This window comes from Myotis lucifugus, unplaced genomic scaffold, assembly GCF_000147115.1.
Source record: "Myotis lucifugus unplaced genomic scaffold, Myoluc2.0 scaffold_1, whole genome shotgun sequence".
In the NCBI taxonomy this organism is placed as follows: domain Eukaryota; kingdom Metazoa; phylum Chordata; class Mammalia; order Chiroptera; family Vespertilionidae; genus Myotis; species Myotis lucifugus.
In genome coordinates, this window is record NW_005871049.1 from 9,638,102 (window position 1) to 9,655,767 (window position 17,666).

The following is a 17,666-nucleotide window of genomic DNA, read 5'->3' on the forward strand; positions in this document are numbered from 1 at the left end:
GAGTGAATTTATGCAAGGGTAGGGTCCCTAGGCCTGGCCAAAGAATCGGGGCCTATCTGTGGGGTGACCGGTGGGGCAGTTGGGAACCCCTGCTGGCACCTGCCTTGGCTGGCCTGGCACCGCCTGCTTGCTGGCACCTCCCCCACCACCGCCACCAGTTACCTTCCTCTGCGGGATGACCGGCGGGTAGGCAACACCCCCCCACCCCACTGACACCCACCTTGGCTGGCCTGGGGCCTGGGAGCTGGGGGTAGCTCCTGCATTGAGCATCTGCCCCCTGGTCGCTATGCACATTATAGCGACTGGTCATTCCACTGGTCATTCTGCCGTTCGGTCAATTTGCATATTAGGCTTTTATTATATAGGATATGATAAAAAAAAACCAATCCAATTAAAAATGAGCAAAGAACCTGAGTAGACACATCTCCAAAGAGAACATACATATGAAAAGATGCTTAATGTCACTAATAATCAGAGATATGCAAGTTAAAAGCACAATAAGTTATCACCTCACAACACTCCGAATGGCTACCATCAATAAATCAACAAACAAGTGATGGCCAGGATGTGAAGAAAAGAGAACCTTCATGCACTGCTGGTGGGAATGCAGATTGACACAGCCACTGTGGAAAACAGTAGGGATGTTCCTCAAAAAAGTAAAAATGGAACTGTCTTTTACCCTGAGATTCTACTTCTGGGAATATATCTGAAGAAACCCAAAACACTAATTTGAAAGCATATATGTGCCCCTATATTCACTGCAGCATTATTTACAATAGCCAAGATTTGGAAGCTGCCCAAGTGTCCATCATTAGATGAGTGGATAAAAAGTGGTGGTACATGTATACAATGGAACTTACTTGGTCATTAAAAAGAGTAAAATTTTACTATTTGTGACAGCATAAACAGACCTAGAAGCTATTTTGCTCTGTGAAATAAGTCAGTCAGAGAAAGACATATACTACATGATTCCAGTTATATGTAGAATCTGGAGAACAATATAAAGGAACAAACAAAACAGAAACAAATTCATAGATATAGAGAACAGACTGGTAGATGCCAGAGGGGGACTGGCTGATGTGAAAATTAGGTGACAAGATTGAGAAGTACATATTGGTAGTTACAAAATAGTCATGAGCATGTTCAATTATTTATCTTTTTCATTTAATTGCCTATTGATTATATCTACCAATGTAGGATGAAAGTTTTATTAGTTCAGGACTTCTGTCTGTTCTTTGCATTGCAACAGTATAGGATACAGAATATTTGTTTAGTGACTATATATCTAGATATCTCCCCACTCACCTTTTTTTTTTCAGCTGTTGAATTCCCCACTTTCCAGTCTGTCCATGCATAAAAGATTTCCTGCTTAAACAATAAGTGTTTAAAAATATCCATTTGAAGAAAAGTTTGGAACAACCAAATCTGAGAAGAATAAAAGGAATATGGCTATAGCTGGTGGTTAGAGTGTTTACCCATAGACTGAAGGGTCGTGGGTTCGATTCTGAACAAGGGCATGAATCTCAGTTGCAGGCTAAATCCCTGGTCCTGGTTGGGGCATGTGCGGAAGGCAACCAATCACTGTGTCTTTCTCACATCAAGATTTCTCTCTCTGTGTCTCTCCTCTTCCCTTCCACTCTAAAAAAGAAAAATTAATGGAAAAAATATCATCAGGTGAGGATTAACAAAACAAAAACAAACAAACAAAAAAGGAATATGAAGCTGATAAACCTTACACCTTTTCCTGAACAAGATGAGGTGCAACACAACAGAAAAGGCTGTGGTCTTTGTGTCAATTATACTGGGTTTGAATTTTACCTATGCTGTGCGATTTGAAAAAGTTGTGCTCTTTGAAACTCCATCTCTCATGTGAAAAAGGAAAATGTATAATAACACCTTTTCCAGCTGTGAGAATTAAGTGAATTAACTTACATGAAAGGATATATTTAAAAGCTTTCTGATACATAGTTGATATTCAATAAATATTTTCTTCTTTCTTTGCTCTTTTGCCTTATTTTCCCTCAGGCTAATCAAAGTTCCAAACTAGAGTCAGAGTTCTAATTTGCATTAGGCCTACAGGGTGGTGTCTGATAAAAGCCTGAAGGGAAACCATTTTGCCGTGGGCCTCACAGGCAAGTATTATTTGAGATGACTGCCATAGAAATGCCGTAGTTATAAATGCAAATGCGAGAGGGAATGTTCATTAAATTAAGGTCTACATCTTAATTTAGGAAAGCTAATTGATTTGTGAAGAAAAAAGCTACTTCTTGAATGTCTGGTTTTGGAAGATGTAATGCAAGGGTAAAAATGTTTAAAGAAAAAATCAATATACTTGAGATTTCAAATGTGTTTTCATGTAGTAAAATAACTATATTTTCTTTTCCTTATTTTATGATCTTACATATATTTGAATATATTACCTTATTATTATAATGTAATGTTTTTGTTTGCTCCTTATCTTTTTAATCAATCAATCTTAAAAGACATTTACTATATCAAAAAATAAACTCTTTTGGATCTATTCATTTTCACTTTCATTTATTGGTTTTCATTAATTTTCACATTTATTATTATCATTTTCCTTTTTCTACCTTTGGTTTTCTCTACTTTTCTTGCTATTCTTATTGTTGTTGTAATTCTTAAATTTATTAACATAAATACTAAGAACTTCTCTTCAATAATGTTGGAATGATGTAATTAAAACAAGATCTCACAACTACAAAACACCTCCACAAAGGTGAAAGAGAAAGAAAATTTATTTTTGAATGAGCATTAAACCATAATGTGATGTGGCTTACAAGCAATCCAATAAGAGATTGCATGAAGGAAGTTTCACCCAAGTTAAGAAGATATTGAGGAGACGAAAGGAAGCTAGTAGAGATAAGGGTGGGACCACAGGAAGGGAAAATAAAACTTGGTAACCCAGGTAGGTGGAGTTACTAAGTCACCCCAACTGGATGGGGAAGGAAGGGGCACCAGAGGCATGAACTTAAAAATGTTTGGATATTGCTAAGGCAGGAAGCTTGCAGATAACCAATCATAAGGCAGTAAGATGTATAAATCAACCCCAAGGATGTTGTTAAGGCAAAATTTTTTGAAAGGACCAATCAGGAACTAACAAGCATATATACAAAAAAGCACTTCCTCCTCTCTCTCCTCTTTGAGCTAGAATCTTGGATTGATGGCAGGAGATGCAGTCCCCTGTGCCCACGTGGCTTAAGGCCATGTGGGCCTCCACACATGAACTAATAGACTTTGATTAGCTTGGAGGCTGAACTACTCCCAACCCTACCATGAAAAGGAAGCTCTGGAACTGGCCTGCTCCTGGAACCCTAGATGCACTGTTCCCAGGACTGGCTTCTCTCAATAAACTTAGGTTCTGCTAATGTTTTTTGTCCACAACTTCACTCTTTGATTTCGAGAGACAACAAACTTGGACTCAAACACCGCACATTTTGGTTTCAATATGACCCATTACCTATGTGTCCTTAAGATAAATAATAACTGATTCTTAAGTAAAAGGAATTGACAGCACCATTTGTCACAGGCAGTTGCTCTAGATTCACCTGGTAATTGGGATGCCCATCTGTGTTCACTAATTGGCTTACATTTGAAGGAAAAAATCAAATATATATATATATATATATATATATATATATATATATATATATATATATATATATAAAGCTAATAAGCAAACTGTCCCTGCAAGAGTTCGACTGGGAGACCAGGAGTTCTATCGCTAGCTATGATATGTGCTAACCACCAAGGGTGGCACAGAATGAAGGCAGGCCCTGGCCAGCAGCCAGAAGGCCATGGTTGGCCCTGATTGCAGTCCAGGCCTAGGGACCCTACCCGTGCATGAATTTCATGCACCGGCCCTCTCATAAAAATATAATCTCTGTGACTAGAGGTCATTTTGCAATTAGGAGGGAGGTGCCTATGGAAGTTAGGGGGATTAGGGCTTCGTTTTCCTTAACGATTACAGTACCAAGAAATGGTCCTGGAGAAAGACTTTTCCTGGCTCTTAAATCTGGCAAGAGGCTCATTTTACTTTAAAAAAGATTTCCATACATTTCAAAGAGACAAAGACAGAATTTACCATTACATGTTTTCTAATGTAAATGCTCTAAGAAAAGGGAGGGTAGAGGATGTCTCTTCCTTTATTTTCAACAGGGAAAATTAGCCTCTTGTTTTTAATTTGGACTTGCTCTTATAAATGAAAACTTTTCTAGGCTCTAAGATTCTGTTCAGATTTGGCTTTGTCAGAGGCCTTCTCTTTATCTCCAACCATTAGCATATTCAGCCTCTGGTGAGAAACATTAATTGGGTTAGAGCTAAGAAATATTGGTATCATGGACTCACTGGAGCTTCCATCATCCCAGCATTACTGAAATGGACACAAGAAAAAGAAGAAGTGGGATTCACAAATTACTGTGGTGGAACAGACCAGAAAAGTTTCTAGAGAGTTATCATTAAAAGAGCATGAGGTTGTGGTCCATAGTCTAATACAAAGGAGAGAGCCTGCTACCTGATTTTTTTTAGCAAGGACCATGCCTTGTGGGATTCTGATTCAACTGTGCTTCAGTACCCACTTTGAGAAACACTCCATTAATGTTAAGCACTTGGGAAGATGGAACATGCATAACTGTCTCAGAAACATTCATCTGATGGCAGAAGATGGGAGATTGGGAATGAAAGAGCAAATTTTGAATTAAAGCAAGAGAAATCTAGGCTTAAAAACTGGTAGAATATGTTCATATTCATGCCATAACAGATTAAAAATGTGACAAAAATGACCCATTGAAATGTTTATCCCTCTTCATCACCTCTCTAGCATTTGATAGGGGATAATACTATCTTTTCAAACATTCCCCCTCAACTTTGAATACTTTAACTGTATGCTTACATTTTATCAGTTCTTTTTTTAGTTTTTTTTAATTGCTTCTTTTATATTCCTTGTTCCTAAACATAGGATCATTAAACTGGCTTTGGCTGTTCTCCTTCTCAATTTCTCCCTCAGAATGATGATAGCCAATCATAAATTAATTTTCTACCAATAAGATTTTGTGTGACTTTCATCGATGTCATTGTCATAGCCTCAGCCACCATCTGCTTTTTTTTGACTCTGCTGGAGAGCACATATTGGTGGTTCTAGGAGGAATGCTCAGGCGGTCAAATATATCACTGATGCATCTGATCCTCTGGGAAGCAAGGAATAGGAGTGGGGTGGCTTATAACACAACCCTCAAATCCTTGATAAAGTGAAAACAATGTGGGTTGATTTGGGAAGAGCTTTCAAGCGCTGTGGAAGAAGAGGTGTACATGAACTAGGAATCTCTCTATATAAAAGCCAAGTGACTGGAACGACCAGAACGACTGGTTGCTATGATGCGCACTGCGTCCTGCCAACCAGCCTAGTAAGGGGCGGGCTGGCTGGCTGGCTAACCTCCAGCATCCCTTCCCCCTGGTCGGCCTGACCCCAATCAGCCCCTGATCGGGGCAGGCCAGCTGGACCCCACTTGTGCATGAATTCGTGCACCAGGCCTCTAGTCTAAAAGAAATGTTAAATTAAGAGCTTCCATAAAAGAGGACAGAATACTGCATTGGTAGGGTTGCTGTAGTGGAAATGTAAATAATACAAAAAAAGGAACCTTGAAGGAAGTTTAAGTATCAGAGCCTTTCAATGCTCAGACTACCAAGCATATTGCTAGGTCTGATCAAATCATTGAACTGATACCTCCTCCTCTGGGAACCGACCTTTAGACCACATCACAACCCACATTCCCTTTTGCTTGGACCACATTCCAATTGCTAATATCATTATCCTTGCCCTCCAGACCTTCCCAGGATCCAGACCCGCCCAGCGAATTCTCTACCCAGAAAAAGCCTGCCTCTTTAGAGTTCTTTAAAATCTCTGACTCCCCATCCCTGGGTGCTGGTACCATTTTGGGGCTCAGCCCATCTGGGTTTCCAGATGATCTAATCTACACTAATAAAAGAGAAACATGGTAATTAGCGTACGACAGCTACCTTTCCCATTGGCTAATCAGCATATCCTTATGCAAATTAATTGTCAGCCAAGATGGCGGCCGGCAGCCAGGCAGCTGGAAGTGAACATGAGGCTTGCTTGCTCCAGTGACTGCAGACTCCAACGTTCCCCGCCTGCCTTGCCGGCCTCTGAGCTGGCAGTTTGAAACATTCTAACAAATATGGAAGCTAAACAAAACCCCAGAAACCAGCTTTCAGCCGGCCGGGATCTCAGAGCTGGAGTTATACATTGTTTCGATTATAGAACGCAAACAAACCAGATACCTACTTTCAGCAGCGGAAGCCTCAGAGCTAGAGCCAGAGCTAAAGCTGGCCCAGAATAAAATTAAAAAAAAGAGAAAAAAAAGGAGCTGTTGGGAGCTTCAGTCAACAACCACCAGCCTGAAAGCAGCCCTCAGCCCCTCACCCAGACTGGCCAGGCACCCCAGTGGGGACCCCCACCCTGAAGGGTGTGTGACCAGCTGCAAACAGCCATCATCCCCTCATCCAGGCTGGCCAGGCACCCCAGTGGGGACCCCCACCCTGATCCAGGACACCCTTCAGGGCAAACCAGCCGGCCCCCACCCGTGCACCAGGCTCTATCTATATAGTAAAAGGGTAATATGCTCCTAGCACCGGAATCAGTGGAGCAGCGAGGCCTCCCAGCACCGGGATCAGGGAGCCGCGAGGGCTCCCGGCACCGGGATCAGCGTGACAGGGGGCAGCGACCAAACCCCCTGATCACCCTGCGGCTCTGTGTGTGACAGGGGGCAGGGCCACAACCTCCCTATCCGCCCTGCTCTGTTCGTGACAGGGGAAGGCACCCCCAACCCCCTGATCAGCCCTGCTCTGTGCCTGATAGAGGGAGAGCTCCCCAACCCCCTGATCGGACCTGCTCTGTGTGTGACAGGGTGCAGCGCCCCAATCCCCCCCTCCCCACGGGCCCTGCTCTGTGTGCGACGGGGTAGAGCCATAACCTCCCCATTGGCCCTGCCCTAAGTGTGACAGTGGCGGCGCCCCAACCCCCTGATCGGCCCTGCTCTGTGGGTGATAGAGGGCAGCGCCCAACCCCCTGATCCGCCCTGCTCTGTGTGTGACAGGGGGCGGTGCCCCAACTCCCCTATCGGCCCTACTTTGTGCGTGACAGCGGGGAGCTCCCCAACCCCCTGATGGGCCCTGCTCTGTGCATGACAGGGGGGAGCTCCTCAACCCCCTGATGGGCCCTGCTCTGTGTGTGACAGGGGGGAGCTCCTCAACCCCCTGATCGGCCCTGCTCTGTGCGTCACAGGGGGTAGCGCCGCAACCTCCCTATTGACCCTGCCTTGAGTGTGACAGAGGGAGGTGCCCCAACCCCCCAATCAGCCATACCCTGAGTGTAACTAGGGGTGGCATCCCAACCTCCCGATCCGCCCTGCTCTGTGCATGACAGAGGGCGGCGCCCCAACTCCCCAATTGGCCCTGCTCTGAGCCCGACCAGGGGCTGCACCTAGGGATTGGGCCTGCCCTCTGCCACCCAGGAGCAGGCCTAAGCCAGCAGGTTGTTATCTCCCGAGGGGTCCCAGACTGAGAGAGGGCACAGGCCGGGCTGAGGGACCCCCCTTCCCCCCCCGAGTGCACAAATTTTTGTGCACCGGGCCTCTAGTGAATTTATAATTCTTTACCACTTTTGTCCTCGTGCATTCCTCCTTGGGTGATCCTAACAGGTGTGACCCGTAAACTGTCTATAATTGGGTGATCTACAGAATGTTTACACGATTCTGTAGATCACCCCAATATTAGGAATCTGTAATTCTTAACAGCAAAATAATTTAGAGATTTTATGCATATTTGATATATTTCCTTAAGGCAGTGTAAATATTAACCTTGATTAATAACTTTATTTATAAATCTTATACTAGACTGAATTTGATTCTTCCCAACATTGCCTACAGAATAGTAATTTAAAGTTTCTATTGATGGGATGGATTGGGAGTGTTTTAGCACCTGGTTTTCACTCTCATTCTCTGAGAATCAGTGCCCCAAACTGTAGCAGAATAGCATCCTCCCCTTGTCCAAAAGACTCATCACTGTCCTCACACAGTAGCCAGAATCAGGCATTTAGGAGCCTCAAGAGTCACTGGTCTTTCCTTTCTAACTTTTATACTGACTGCAGTATGTAAATGTTGCAACCGTACATGGCTATTTTTTCTATTTTAATCATAAAACAATCAGTTTAGCTCACCTGCTTACTTACTTACGTTTTGATCTCCTTGTTCTTTTATTTCTATTTCTAATCCTTTACTAATATGCAGTTTTTGCCTTTCAAATTCCTGAAACTTACTTAGAAACTGAATTTCAAGCCACTATACTGATAACGCCTTCCAGTTTTGAATATACTCTTAGCACAACTTAGCACATGAAGGACTTCAGTCTGTGCCAGAAATGAGAATCATTGCAAGAGGAAATATCACTATGCAATATACAAAATATGTGATGCTTTAGATTATTGTGCTATGTTTTGAACAAAGGTAGAGGAGGACTTAGCTAAAGAAGAGATGAAACTTTGGTGCCAGTGCTAAGAATTTGTATTTTTCTTGAGGTATTTGGTTACTGCTGCAATGCCCAGGCTCAAACCACAAATACTATTAGCAACCTGGCAAGTGGGTGTTGGTCTTATATTGTGATTGGTACTTATATCAGAGGAAACTAACAATGTGAAAATGTGTATTCAAATGGGAAATAAATATAAAATTAGTTTATTAATGACTCTTGAGAATTTTCATATATATATTGGTTTCAGAGAGGAAGGGAGAGGGAAAGAGAGATAGAAATATCAATGATGAGAAAGAATCATTGATCGGCTGCCTCCTGCATGCCCCCCACTGAGGATTGAGCCCGCAACCTGGGCATGTGCCCTTGACTGGAATAGAACCTGGGACCCTTCAGTCCACAGACTGACACTCCATTTACTGAGTCAAACCATCTAGGGATTGAGAATTTTCAATTACTGCTAAATCACAGGCAAGGTGCAGATGTATTTGGAATGTGGGGGGTTTGCAAACAATTGTTCTTAAATAGTGTTGGACTGGTCTTTCTGTTTTTCTGCTTATTCTCTTTTCAGGAAGAGACACCCGTCACTTTATGAACCCTATCAGTTTGGGTATTTGACTCTCTTTCCTTTTGGTAACCGAGTCACAAGTTTTTGAGGTCTCTTAGCACTATTTCTTTTATTCCCCACCCCCTGCCTGCTAATCCTTAATGTGACCCTCTTTTCCTATTTTCATACTTTAGTTATTCCTCTATTCAGCAGAAAGCATTCCGGTCTTCCAATCTGCCTTAAGTCAGCATCAGTAATTCATTTATTCTTTCATAAATATTTATTGCATTTTTTCTCTGTACCAGTTCTTGCGCTAAAAAGTGAGAATACATATTGAACCAAGACTCACATGATCCCTATTCTTAGAGCTTAGAGTTCTTTGGAGGAGAAAAATGTTAAGCGTGTAATATCTACAAAGTGTGATAAGTGTTCGGATGGGGAGAGAACAAGTATCTTCATGACATTTAACAGGTAGAACGTGTCTTGTTAAGGAGTTGAAGAAGGCCTCCTGAAGAAATATATGTTTAAAGTAAAACGTGAAGGATGTTTTGGAAAGAGATGTAGACAGTATGTTATGTGTAGGAAACCCTTGAAAATGCCTTCAGATGTGGCTAGATTAGTATATTTGAAGAGCACTAATACAGCAATTTAACTTTATTTGAAAACAAATGAGAAGCTGTTAAAAGGTTAACGATTAAAATGATAGGATTGGATGTGGATATGGAGATGGTTTGGAGACAGAATGATAAGAAGAAATGAACAGCTTCTCCTATGGTATCAACATTCACATACCTCAGATTCTTGCTCACACTGCGACTTGCCCATCTTTACTGCGACACCTTCTTGTGACTGGAAAAAATCAACCTTTTTTTAGAGGCTGCAGCCATTGGCCACAGATGTTCAGCTCGAAAGGAAGTCATTAAAGGTTGTCAACTGAAGAAGCATTTTTTTAAAAAAAAAACCCCAAAACATTTCTTGGGGGGTCTCACTTGTGTTCTTAGCTCTAATTCTATATTGAATCTATATTTCTAGGTCATGATGAATTTTAAAATCAATGTGTTCACAACTGAATCACAGAAGCATAGAATTCTAGGAAACATTTTTTTCTTCTTGTTTTCTTAAAATAATCTATATCTGACACTTCAGAATCATGTTTAACTTTCTCTTCTATTTTTACTATCCTAGTTCCAGCCCTCCTTACTTTTCTCAGGAACATTATCTGTCTAACCCATTTCTATGCTTTTATCCGCACCAGATTTATATTAAGAACTTTAAAGCATGAATCTGATTATGCTGTTCATGTCCAAAAAGATCTTGATGAGCTCATACTTGGCTATAGGACAAATAAAACAAACAATATTTAAACTCCACGTGAAGCAATCTTTAACCCACCAATATCTACTCAACAATATCCAAATAATTACTTAGCACTTTTCTGTGTTCTAAGATCAGAATATTCCTCCATGGGTTAGCTTTTGCTTTTGCCACAGCTTGGAATTCTCTCCCTAATTCGCTTCTGCAAGTCTAAACATTGCTTATCTTTCCAGGCAACACTCAAATGCTGCCTAATTTATGATTCTCAAAGCCAGCATATACCCTGATAAAATTAAATTGGTGAGAAAGAAAAATAATCACATGCAAAGCATGGCAAAGAAATTCAGCCCTAGCCGGTTTGGCTCAGTGGATAGAGCGTTGGCCTGTGAACTGAAAGGTCCCAGGTTCAATTCTGGTCAAGGGCACATACCCGGGTTGTGGGCTCAATTCCCAGTGGGGGACTTGCAGGAGGCAGCCGATCCATGATTCTCTCTCATCATGGATGTTTCTATCTCTCTCTCCCTCTTCCTCTCTGAAATCAATATATATATATATAAATTTAGGATATCACTGAACAGCATTAATATTGCTGTTAATAAGTATAAAACAACAAAAAAGCAAAGAGACTACTGTGAAACTACTTATATGTTTTCAGCAATTCTGCCCTTCATTCTAAGAATCAGAGAATCACTTCAATAAATATTTAAGTGCATAATATCTACAAAACTAATAAATATTAAGTCAATAGATACATGACATTAAAACATTTGCTATGAATTGATACAAAAATATTAGAAACATGCAGTTGTATTTGTTTACCTTGATTCTAAAAGATCTTAAAGAAGAAGAAAGAACTACATCTAGCACTTGAAGTTGTGAAAGTAAAACTATAATAAAGCAGCAGAAAGAACAAAATGGTGTTTGGATTGACAAGAAAACACAGTGGTGAAAATTGAAGGAAACTTTTAAAAGATGAAGGATCTAACACAAACCACACAATCTAGCTGCAAAAACATTTAATTCATTTTTGTTGGAAAAACAGAGTCTAGAGTCACTGTTGTCCTCTTTTGAACTTGCAGTGGTGCCAGGATGTCTTGAAGTTGGTCCTGAGTTCAGTAAACCATTTATTTTGGCTAACACAAAATGCTTTCCTGAATTTCTGCAATTGGCATAAGTAGTTCTGGAAAACTAATAGACACTGTATGTGTGTGCATATACACATATATGTGTGTGTGTATATATATACTAATTTTACTAAAATGAAAGTACATACACACATACAAATACACACATGTACATTCATTTTTCTCTTTTTAATGCATGTGTGGAAAAAATATATATTAAAAATTATGTATTTCACATGTGAAATATGCATCTTAAATATAGAAAAATCACATTGTAAAATAATTTTGTTTGGTTATAATCATGATAACATTATTTAATCTTAAAAATAAATCACAGTTTTAAAATTAATGGCAACACAATGCTTTGAAATGCTCCTTAAAATGTGTCCTATTATGAGTGACTAGTTAATGTACTAATATACATCATAGATGTGAAAGATATTATAACTTACTTTTTTTCTATTTTGAAATAATATAAAACAATAGAGAAACAGTTCTAGAAGAACTGCAGTAGTTAAGTATAATAACATAATTCACTGTACTGGGATACATTCCAGAAAAAAAATCTGAAGAGCTTTTCAATCTAATAAATTTATTCTAATGCCTTTTTCTTTTTGGTAAGTGTTCACTAATTTTGGAGGCTATCAGCAGTTTAAAACACTTGAAAAAATTTAAACAGGATAATTCACAATGTAATCATGGCTACTTAAGGTCTCATATAATCATGCTGTCAGTCATCACAACACACACTCATTCAGGAGAGCTCAGTATCAGTAGCGCTGGGTGAGAATCAGTCCAATTTTCCTCTTTGCAACCAGACATAAATAACAGCCCATACACATTTAGGAGTGAGAAGACATTTTAAACACTTTCTCTGAGATAATCTCTTGAGCTAGGTAGCTTATGCCAACCATTTAAGGGGGAAAATAAAAAGGATTCTTCCTATAAGTAAAATCCATGATCCCCAGTTTTATAATACAGTATTAGGAGATTTTGCTATGCAGAATTGTTCATTGAAAGCATTTTAAAATAACGAAATGAAATAACAACATACATGTTGCACTGGAATGTTTATGTGAGATGAAAATTTCCAAATAGGGTCATTTTCTTTGATTAAGCATATTTCTTAACTTTACTTTTCCCAAATTCAGAAGTGTTAGTTGTTAAGACCTAAAGAGCTTTTACATACCATAGAATCTATGACATAGATGTATAACAAATCGACCAATGGGCCAATCTATTACAAAGATCTATATGGCATTGAAATATTTATTTAACATCTGCTACCGCTCAGATACTGTGCTATGTGCTGAGGAAACTATTTAAACACTTACTTATAACACATATATGTTTAAATATTTATATGTTATATTTATAAGATAAATACATTTATAAGTAAAATATCTAAAATATTTTTGTAAATAGGCTCTAAAAATGTCAATACTATGCTAATTTTCAATTCTGTGTTGTTAGTTATCACACACACACACACACACACACACACACACACACACACACCAAATTGATGGCCAAGAATGATACCTGACTGCTTACTTTCAAGTTAAAATGTGATGGAGTATTTTTATTTAATTAGTAGTTATTTATTTATTTAGCAGTCCCACACTACTATATAAGCTCTATTTACAATAGAACCTACAAACTGACAACAAAAATAAAAATGAAATTGAAGCAGAGGTTGTGGAGTGGCTTGCCCAGCATCTGTCTTCCCTTCTGGTGTATCTCTCTAGAACCACAGGCTTCTCCTTGGACTCAAGCCTTTACAGCAGTCCCCAAGTCCTTCCAATAAATTGGTTTGCCCCTAATCTATATAACAAAGAGCCAGGGTCCACCGAAGGCTCCATCAGACCAGAAGTCAGTGCTGGTTGCCTTGGGGACCCAGCACTGCCTGCCACTGATGTGGTGCCCCAACCCAGCACTGACTGCCAAGGGGGCTGCAGGTCAGGCCTAGAGAGAGGCCTGCAGAGAGAGAGGCAGGGTGTTATCTGTAGCCTCTGTAGCAGCCTTTGATGAGAACTTGCCTCTCTTTCTTTCCCGGCCTGTCCAACAGCCAGGCCTCCATTTCTCTCCAGGCCTCCACCTGGCTGCTAATCAGCCTCGCCTTTCTGATCAGGCCCTGTTGATAGGCCCAGAGACCCTGACTGGCATAGAAACTGACCAATCAGAAGCAAATCTGGGTGAATGTGAGGAGCCAATGGCTGCCTAGGAGGCAGAGCTTTTGACGCTGACTGGCATAGAAACTGACCAATCAGAATCAAATTGGCTGGCAGAGGAGGGCAGTTGGGGGAGAGATCAGACTGGCAGGGGAGGGCAATTAGGGGTGATCAGGCAGGCAGAGGCAGTTAGGGGTGATCAGGCCAGCTGGAGAGAGCAGTTGGGGGCGAGATCAGACTGGCAGAGGAGGGCAGTGGGGGCTGTCAGGCAGGCAGGCAGAGAGGGGTTAGGGGCAATCAGGCAGGCAGGCAGAGAGGTTAGGGGTGATCAGGCAGGCAGGCAGAGAGGGGTTAGGGGCAATCAGGCAGGCAGACAGGTGAGTGGTTAGGAGCCAGTGGTCCCAGATTGTGAGAGGGATGTCCTACTGTCAGTTTAGGCCCGATCCCTGTGGGGGATCAGACATCCCCCGAGGGGTTCCTGATTGGAGAGGGTGCAGGCTGGGCCGAGGGAACCCCTCCACCTCCGTGCATGAATTTCATGCACCAGGCCTCTATTTTTAATATAAAATCATTTGCTGATGAAAGCAGTTTTGGTAGTTTCAGTTTTCTTAATCTGGCCCTAACTGGTATATCATCCATCCAAACATAATTCTTTACAGTGTGCAGCAGTTCAAATATGGACAAAATACTTCCCCAAACCAAGGTTTAAATAGTGGTTAACAGAGAGAACTAGAAGTGAAAAGTTTGACTTATCCTATATAATAAAAGGCAAATATGCAAATCAACTGAATGGCAGAATGACTGGTTGCTATGATGCATACTGACCACCAGGGGGGGCAGATGCTTTATGCAGGAGCTTCCCCCTGGTGGTCAGTGTGCTCCCACAGGGGGGGCGCCACTCAGCCAGAAGCTGGGCTCATGGCTGGGGAACCCAGCAGTGGTGACAGGAGCCTCTCCTGCCTCTGTGGCAGTGCTAAGGATCCAACTGATGGCTCCCAGACTGTGAGCGGGTGCAGGCCAGGCTAAGGGAACCCCACCCCTGAGTGCATGAATTTTGTGCACTGGGCCTCTAGTATGTTCTATAATACAGAAATGGCAAGGTACACAAATGAGTAATGCTATGATTGTAATAGTCCAACTTTTTATGTTGGGGAGTAAAAGTGTTTCAACTTAGCCTGGCCACAGTGGCTTAGTAGTTGAGTATCTACCTATGAACCAGGGAGGTCAGTTTTATTCTCAGTTGGGCCTGGGTTGTGGGCTCAATCTCTGATAGGTTGATCAATGATTCTCTCTCATCATTGATGTTTCTAACTCTCTTAATTCAATAAAAATATATTTTAAAAAGTGTTTCAACTTAATAAATATTAAAAAATGAAATTTATCTCAAGAATTTACTCTTAACCTTATGTCTTTGAGGTTTAGTAAAAAAATAAGTATACAAACACAGCACATTATTTTGATAGCATCCTAGAATGTCTGTCTATTGATAGAGATATTGATATAAACATTCATATATATTCTAGTCCTGCTGCTTAAAATTCCATCTGTATGGAAATTTGTAACTTTATTCTCAAACTATTCTCCAAATGCCAGACTTGTTTATTCAAATGTCTGTTTGACATCTCTTTGGGTGTTTTGTAGGCATCTCAAATCCATCGAGAGCAACTATGCATCCCCGATTCTTCTGCCACCCACATGGTCTCTGCTGCAGGAAATATCACCACAATTTGCCATCTGTACCCATCTTCCTTTTTACTCTCTCCAGCAACATACATCTTATAAAAAAATATATATGTATTCTAAATTTTAGTATGTATTTTAGTTACGCCCACAGTTCTGACTATTATGTAAGCAACATCATCTCTCCTTTAGATATTTCACAAGCCTTCTAAATAGCCCCTCTACTTTTCCTCTCCTCCTCCATAAATTATAGCCTCTACACAGAAACTAGAAGGATTATCTAAAATATAATCACATCATAACATTGTTTTGCTTCATAATCTCCAATTACTTGGAATGAAATAACACTTGAAATAAAATCCAATGAACTTTATGTGACCTTGAGGATCTGACTTCCTTTGCTAATAGTAAATCATGTTGAGTATCTTTTCATACACTTGGTTGCCATGTGTGTATCTCCTTGGGTGAGGTGTCTATTCAGATCTTTTGCCCATGTATTAAATTGGGTTCTTTATTTGCTTATTTGGGGGATTTAAGAAGTTTTTTTTAAAACATATTTTGGATATAACCAACCTAGGCTCATTTCCCCAGACCTTTCTCATTTCACTGTCCCCAGCTTTAATAAAGTTTCTCTAAAATTCAATAAAATAAAATAAAATTCAACTGACATTGGAACCACAGTCTACAAATGGTCAGTTGCAATGTTTGGCCAGATTTCCTACCAAAATAAATAAATAAAGCTTTCTCCACAGGATTCAGACTAAACTGAGAGACTCAAAACATAATATGTAGTTTCCAGTGGTGACGACCTCCCCAGGACAACCTGCCTCTCGCTAAGGATCTCCTTCGCCCCTCTGCAGAAGAGCAGAGGAAACACAAAAAGAAGCGCCTGGTGAAGAGCCCCGATTCCTGCTTCACGGAAGTGAAGTGCCCAGGATGCTGTAAAGTCAGCACATGCTTTAGCCACGTGCAGACAGTAGTTCTCTGGGTTGGCTGCTCCACTGTCCTGTCAGCCTACAGGGAGGAAAGCAAGGCTCACAGAAGGAGTCTCCTTCAGAGGGAAGCAGCACGACAAGCACCACGAATCGAGATGATGGAGAACCATCCCGATAAACACATTTCGGATACAAAAACAAATGCACACATACATGAAAATAATGCGCAAAAGGTGCTCGACACAATCCCAAAGAATGAACTGTCATAGAAACAAATAGTTTATTGGAAACGAGGGAGCCGTTGTATGGATTGTGAATATTAACTTAAGAAGCATCTTGTTTATTTCCTCAGGACACATACCTGATCATGTTACAACACTGCGGAAGACTATGTAGTTTGTTTTTATTGTTGCTTAAAAACCTTTCAGACTGTGGTCCTTGACTGGGGTACACACCAGGTCATGTTTCCAGATCTTCCGTTTTTTTTCTCAGATGCTGTTGCTTATGTTTCTTTCAGTTTTCAGATGGACCAAATTATCTCTTAGCTTTTCATTTTCTAACATGGGCCTTGCCTGCTGGGACCATCATTTGTGCACCTCCCCTCCTTCGCTCTTGCTTTCAAATTGCTTTCCTGTAATTCTCCATTTGGACATCATGTTTACAGGCATCTCACCCTACCCATTCTAGACCTAGCTGCTGCCATTTCTACACTTTCACTAGATAATATTCATCCCTTTGTCAGGTTAGTTTTTATGCATGATTTTTAAAAATGGAGATATTTCTCTCTTTATTATTCTATATCTGGAGCTTAGCATATTGCTAGATAGACACTTGCTGTGTAAATTAACACATGAATGATTAATGAAGAGGAATCACAGTGCTGATGACCAACTCTTAAAATTAAACTACTTTAGAAGTTTTAGATTTTCTATATGCATAAAAATATTAATACAGTTTATTGTCCATTTTAATGTTTTCAGAACTTAGAACCAAAAATAGGTTTACTGTAGATGTTTTGAGGACATGGGAGAATTATCAGTTCCTCTATTTTAAATATGTTTGAAATCCTCAATTCTTTTTATCGTTGAACATTAGACACATTTTGCCTGATATTCCAGGGATTTAAAAATGCCTAATGTCAGTATAAAACATTTGCATTTATTTTATTTTCAAATAAGTCCATGGTTATGAAAATGTTAAAGGATATATCATTTTTTGTTTGTAAATGTTACAGGCCAAGATATATTCATATTCTAAAAAGCTGACTTAAAGAAATAATACATAGTCACTAGGGGGAAAATATGAAAAATCCAAACATCAATATATAAACTTCCCC

General features: G+C 40.4%; 1 pseudogene; it reads left to right on the top strand.

Annotated features, from left to right (window-relative positions):
* LOC102426750 overlaps positions 1 to 16,489 on the top strand; it is a 135,468-nt pseudogene extending 118,979 nt beyond the window's left edge.
* The last annotated feature ends 1,177 nt before the right edge of the window (positions 16,490 to 17,666 follow it).